The sequence below is a fragment of the Podarcis filfolensis genome, assembly GCF_964270895.1.
Source record: "Podarcis filfolensis genome assembly, chromosome: 6".
In the NCBI taxonomy this organism is placed as follows: Eukaryota; Metazoa; Chordata; class Lepidosauria; order Squamata; family Lacertidae; genus Podarcis; species Podarcis filfolensis.
Genome location: NC_139609.1, coordinates 9,270,828 through 9,277,235, shown reverse-complemented (window position 1 = coordinate 9,277,235; position 6,408 = coordinate 9,270,828).

Genomic DNA, 6,408 nt, shown 5'->3' with positions numbered 1-6,408 from the left:
CGACGGGGCGAGCGGAGCGGCGGCGGCGGGAGCGCGCGCGGGCGCGCCGCTTGCGATGACGCGGCCGGGGGCGCGGCTCCGCGGATCGGCCTGGCCCCCCCGTCGCAGGAGGACCCCGGTCCCCGCCGCCAGCCAGCCAGCTGCCTCCGATGGGGCGCGCGCGGGGATGCCCGGCCTCGGCGCCCCAGGGGAGCCTCGCCGGAGTCCCCCGAGGGGCGCCTCGCCGCCTCTGCGCCAGGCGCCCATCTGGCAGGAGGATGCAGATATGGGGGCGCCCTCCTTTCCCCGGGGATGGACGCGCCATAGGATGCCCCGGGTGGCGGAGCCAAGCGCAGGTGCCCATCTGGCAGGGGGAAGCAGCACAGCTGGACGGGGCGCCCGCGGGCGCAGATACGGGGGCCCCCAAAGGACCCCGAGAGCCTGCCTGCCGCTGCACGGTGCCCTCATTTCCCCGGGGATGGACGCGCCATAGGATGCCCCGGGTGGCGGAGCCACTTGCGTCCCACCCCCCCTTGGTGTTTCCCTTTTTAAGAAAAAAATATTTATGCTTTTCAGGTTGATACATTTCACTAATTTTACAGTCATTTTAACATTTCAGAACTTGACTTCCCCCTCTTTCTGCGGTTCCCTAAATTTATTTTTAATATCTTCTGCATATCCAAATTAACTTAATTTGCTCATTTATTCATCTACTTTGAATACAGTGCTACCTTGGGTTACATACGATTCAGGTTACAGACTCCGCTAACCCAGAAATAGTACCTCGGGTTAAGAACTTTGTTTCAGGATGAGAACAGAAATCATGTTCTGGCGGTGCAGCAGCAGCAGGAGGCCCCATTAGCTAAAGTGGTGCTTCAGGTTAAGAACAGTTTCAGGTTAAGAACGGACCTCCAGAACGAATTAAGTACGTAACCAGAGGTACCACTGTATATACTCTTGTAAAACTGCAGGTTATTACAATAATCCTGCCCATGTTCTTATCCGCTTACAGTTTATTTGTAAATATTCAAGGAACCATTTCCATTCTTTTATAAAAAGCTTGTTGTCTTTATTTCTTATTCTTCCGGTAAGTTTTGTCATTTCTTCATATTCCATAAGTTTATGTATCCATTCTTCATATGCTGGGACTTCTTCTTCTTTCCATTTTGGGGCAAGTAACATCCTTGCCGCTGTAGCCGCAGACATGAATAAGTTTCTATACAATTTAGGTAGTTCTGTCCCTATAATTCCCAAAAGAAATGCTTCTGGGTTTGGTTGTTGTTTTCACAAACGTTATTTTAAACACCCTTCTCGATTCATTATATATCATCTCCCAGTAAGCTTGGTGTTTCTGTTATCCACAAGCGAATGCTGGCAGGTTGCTTCCCCAACGTGACGCCCCCGCCTCACTTACCTTCAGGGCTCGGGAGGAGCCAGGTGCAACACACAAACAGGCACGTGCGCATAGAGACGGCTGTGCAAATTGAGATGGTGGCTGCCTGGCGTCTTCCCATGCTTTGCAATGTGGCTCACTGCTCCTTCAGCAAAGGCGTGTGTGTGTGTGTGTGTGTGTGTGTGTGTGATTCAAGCCCTGGTTCAAAAGATCCGGGTCTTAGACCCCCGAAACAATGTCCCTAACTCAGAGCTCCTCCCACCGACTAGTTCATTTCACTTTTAATTTGCATACGGCCTTTCTGTTTTGCAAGATCACCCAGGACGGTCCCACCCAGCTCTCCCCATGGAAGCCCACCCTAGCCCCACAGTCACTATGTGGAGCTTTCATATTGGGGGGCCTGTATATCTTTGAATACAGCAGGGAGCCTGGAATACATAATTCTCTTCTTTAAATACAGTGGACACTCGGGTTGCGAACGTGATCTGTACGGGATGCACGTTTGCAACCCGCAGGGTCCGCAACCCGCAGCAGTGCATCTGTGCACCCGCAGGTTGTGATTTGGTGCTTCTGCACATGCGCAAAGCGCGATTTAGCGCTTCTGCACATGCGCAACCGCCAAAATCTGGAAGTAACTGGAAGCGTCTGTAACCCAAGGTATGACTGTATAATTTTTATTAATTTTTCTATTTTACAATTTAAAGTACTCATTTTTACATCCTTAAAATATCAACAACTTCCCTTCCTCTCTTTTTGTGGTTCATTTTACATATCATAAATCCCTGCATATTTTGCAGAAACTAAACCATTCAGTATTCCACTATTACATCCATCATAACTTGTTTACACTGTTGAATTTATCTTAATGCTGCCAGCGTTTTCAGCTGTATGGAATACATAATTCTCCGGAACACCTGGGTCTTATGCATGGGCTCAGGCGTCCCAAAGGATTTCTTTTCACCAGCGATCCTTCAGGGACAGAATTCCCTTCTGAGTTCCCTGTGGCCACAGTCAGTGGAATGACGCTTCCCAGCAACCCGCACTCCTCATGAGTAAACAAAAGGGACTCATTTAAGGTTGACTCCTAATGGCTAGGGATGCGGGTGGCACTGTGGGTTAAACCACAGAGCCTAGGACTTGCCGATCAGAAGGTTGGCGGATCCCCGTGATGGGGTGAGCTCCTGTTGCTCGTTCCCTGCTCCTGCCAACTTAGCAGTTCGAAAGCACATCAAAGTGTAAGTAGATAAATAGGTAGCACTCCGGCAGGAAGGTAAACGGTGTTTCCGTGCGCTGCTCTGGTTCACCAGAAGCGGCTTAGTCATGCTGGCCACATGACCTGGAAGCTGTACGCCGGCTCCCTCGGCCAATAAAGCGAGATGAGCGCCGCAACCCCAGAGTCGGCCACAACTGGACCTAATGGTCAAGGGTCCCTTTACCTTTACCTAATGGCTAGCAAGACTGGTTTGCTTGCAGGATTAAGTCTCCCCCCCCCAAAAAAAAGAAAACATGCACCCCCTGACTAAGCCAAATCAGATGCAAAGGCCAAAAATAATGGCACAGCATCCCACTTTCAAATGCAGTAACCAAAACCCATTTCCACACACAGTTACGTATAAAAATTTTACTTAAATACAAAGTACTAATTTATATAGATCAATAACAATTCATTTTCCTTCGGAACCCTCCCCCCCACCCAAACAGACCTTTCCGGGTTGAAACTCTGCTTGCTTTTTCATCTTGCCTGACCCTCTAAATTTGGTGAGGCTTATTTCAAAACAAACAGACCTAGGTTTGGATTGTGTAATCCTCCGCTTCTGATAAACCGAACGGCGAGCTCTCTGTTCTGCATTGCTTGTCAAGCATGGAAAGGTGAAGTATTTCTGCGGACACCCGGGAACTATGTGGCTGAGCATAAAAAAATAATAATAAAATCAGTCGAGATCATGAGAGATGGAAGCATCTCAACAGTGGCAGCAGCACTGGAATGGAAGAAAAAAAATAAGCAGGTCACCTAGTGACTGTGCCCTAGGAGAGAGCTCCTGAGAGAGAGCACAAATGTGAGAATTTTGTGCATCCTTAAGGTTCTCCTGTGGAAAAACGAGGAGCTCCCCTGCTAATTAATCATTTTAAAGAGGCTCTAATTAACCACCATATGCTCAGCCTCACCGAGTAGGGAGCATACCACATGATGCTATCACTAATCATGTTGCTCATCATTGAAGGAACGGGTAGGTAGCCGTGTTGGTCTGCCGTAGTTGAAACAAAATAATTTTCCTCTTCTTCCAGTAGCACCTTAGAGATCAACTGAGTTGGCCTCTAAGGTGCTACTAGAAGAATTTTTTTTTTTTAAAATCATTAAAGGAAACGCCTTTACAGAAACTTTGGAAAGTGTGGCCGTGCAACAGGAGAGGAGCAATACAGTGGTACCTCAGGTTAAGAACTTAATTCGTTCTGGAGGTCAATTCTTAACCTGAAACTGTTCTTAACCTGAGGTACCACTTTAGCTAATGGGGCCTCCCACTGCCGCTGCGCGATTTCTGTTCTCATCCTGAAGCAAAGTTCTTAACCTGAGGTACTATTTCTGGGTTAGTGGAGTTTCAGGTTAAGAATGGACCTCCAGAATGAATTAAGTTCTTAACCCAAGGTACCACTGTATATCACTTGCCCTCGATCATCGTTTAGGCAGATTATGCTCACGTCCGATTAATTCCATTGCCAATCGCTTGTAGAGCTTATTTTTCTACAGTTGTTCAGAATAGCCAGCACAGAGCCGCCGATATGACTTTGGCCACATTGCAATAATGCAGGAAGACCAAGTGCCTTCCAGGTGCCAGGAAGATTTGTTGTTGTTGTTTAGTCGTTTAGTCGTGTCCGACTCTTTGTGACCCCCTGGACCAGAGCACGCCAGGCCCTCCTGTCTTCCACTGCCTCCCACAGTTTGGTCAGACTCATGCTGGCAGCTTCGAGAACACTGTCCAACCACCTCGTCCTCTGTCGTCCCCTTCTCCTTGTGCCCTCCATCTTTCCAAACATCAGGGTCTTTTCCAGGGAGTCTTCTCTTCTCATGAGGTGGCCAAAGTATTGGAGCCTCAGCTTCAGGATCTGTCCTTCCAGTGAACACTCAGGGCTGATTTCCTTCAGAATGGATAGGTTTGATCTTCTTGCAGTCCATGGGACTCTCAAGAGTCTCCTCCAGCACCATAATTCAAAAGCATCAATTCTTTAGCGATCAGCCTTCTTCATGGTCCAGCTCTCACTTCCATACATCACTACTGGGAAAACCATGGCTTTAACTATACAGACCTTTGTTGGCAAGGAAGATATGTAAGATAATTACTTGAGATTAGGACAAAACCTCCTTACTTGCAGAAGGAAGAATCTGCTTGTCCTAGCATGGCACACCAATCGGACCATCTGATTTTAGCTTCCAGCACTGAACCAAAATTCTGGTTACTGTTTTGTGATCTCTGCTCTTCTTAAATGGAACATGTGTCTGCTGGCAGAGCAATGGATAATCTCTCAAAAACAGGCCCGTTTCTGGCTTCCTTCCTTGATTACAGCCTTCATCCTGGCCTGCCTCTGCCTGGCGACCCACAACTTCTGCCCCTGCCAGGGCTGGACCTTCCCAGTATTGGTATTGCCTAGGGGCCTGGCAGGCAAGTGGTTTTTTTTTTTTTTTTTAATAAATGTTTATTAGGATTTTACAACACATAAAAATCAAACAAATACATATCAACACAAAAAACAAAAAACACACACTTAATAGAAAAAGAAAAAGAAAAAGAATCCACTTTTAAATTTCAAGGTTTTATATCCCTCTTTCCTGACCTCCTCACATCTCCCTTTTTTGTGTTCCTCTTTATTCCGTCAAATTCAGCAAATTCTAACCCTCTTTCACATCTCGTTTATAATTGTGCACTCCCACTTGTTATATCTCTAATTTCCCCTCTTTTTTAGATCCTTTTTTTCATACCTCTTTTAACCATATCCCAAATGCCGTGTTACCTTTACATCCCACATCATTTTAACATTCAAACAATTTACTATATTTCTGTAGATAATCCTTGAACTTTTTCCAGTCCTCTTCCATCAACTCTTCTCCCAGGTCTCGAATTCTGCCGGTCATTTCTGCCATCTCCATATAGTCTATCACTTGCATCTGCCATTCTTCCACGGTGGGCAAATCTTGTGTCTCCCAATATTTAGCGAGAAGTATTCTTGCTGCTGTTGTTGCGTACATAAAAAATGTTCTGTCTTTCTTTGGCACCAATTGGCCGACTATGCCCAAAAGGAAGGCCTCTGGTTTCTTAGGAAAGGTAAATTTAAATACCTTCTTCAGTTCATTATAGATCATTTCCCAGTAAGCCTTAACCTTTGGGCACGTCCACCAAAGATGAAAGAATGTTCCCTCAGCTTCTTTACATTTCCAACACTTGTTATCAGGCAGGTGATAAATTTTTGCAAGCTTAACTTGTTATCAGGCAGGCAAGTGGTTTTGGGAAGCAGTTTCTGACGAGTCCATGACAAGGATCAGATTGAATTATTGTTGGGGATAATTCAGACTGAAATTCCCAGGTGTCAAAAAGGGTTATTTTTGTATGCAACAACTGCAGCCTGTGTTCCGCTTGCCCCAAAATGGAAAATGAGCAAGGTCCCAACTAACGAAGATTGGCAACTTAAGTTGACAGAATATGCACAGCTTGCAGACTTAACATATAGAACAAGAGAACAAGAAGAACATAGGGTTAAAGTAGATTGGAAAACGTTTATTGAATATATGGGAAATAACAGTGTACAGCGGAAAATGCTGGCAGCATTAAGATAAATCCAACAGGGTAAATAACCTTTGACTGATGTAATAATGGAAAACCGATTGGTATAGTTTTTTTTTGGGTAAAATATGCAGAGATATAAGATACGCAAAACGAACCATGGAAAGAGAAGAAGGGAAGTCGCTGATATTTTAAGTATGTAAAAGGTTTATCTGGAATTGTAAAATGGAAAATTTAATAAAAAATATATTATGCATACAGTGG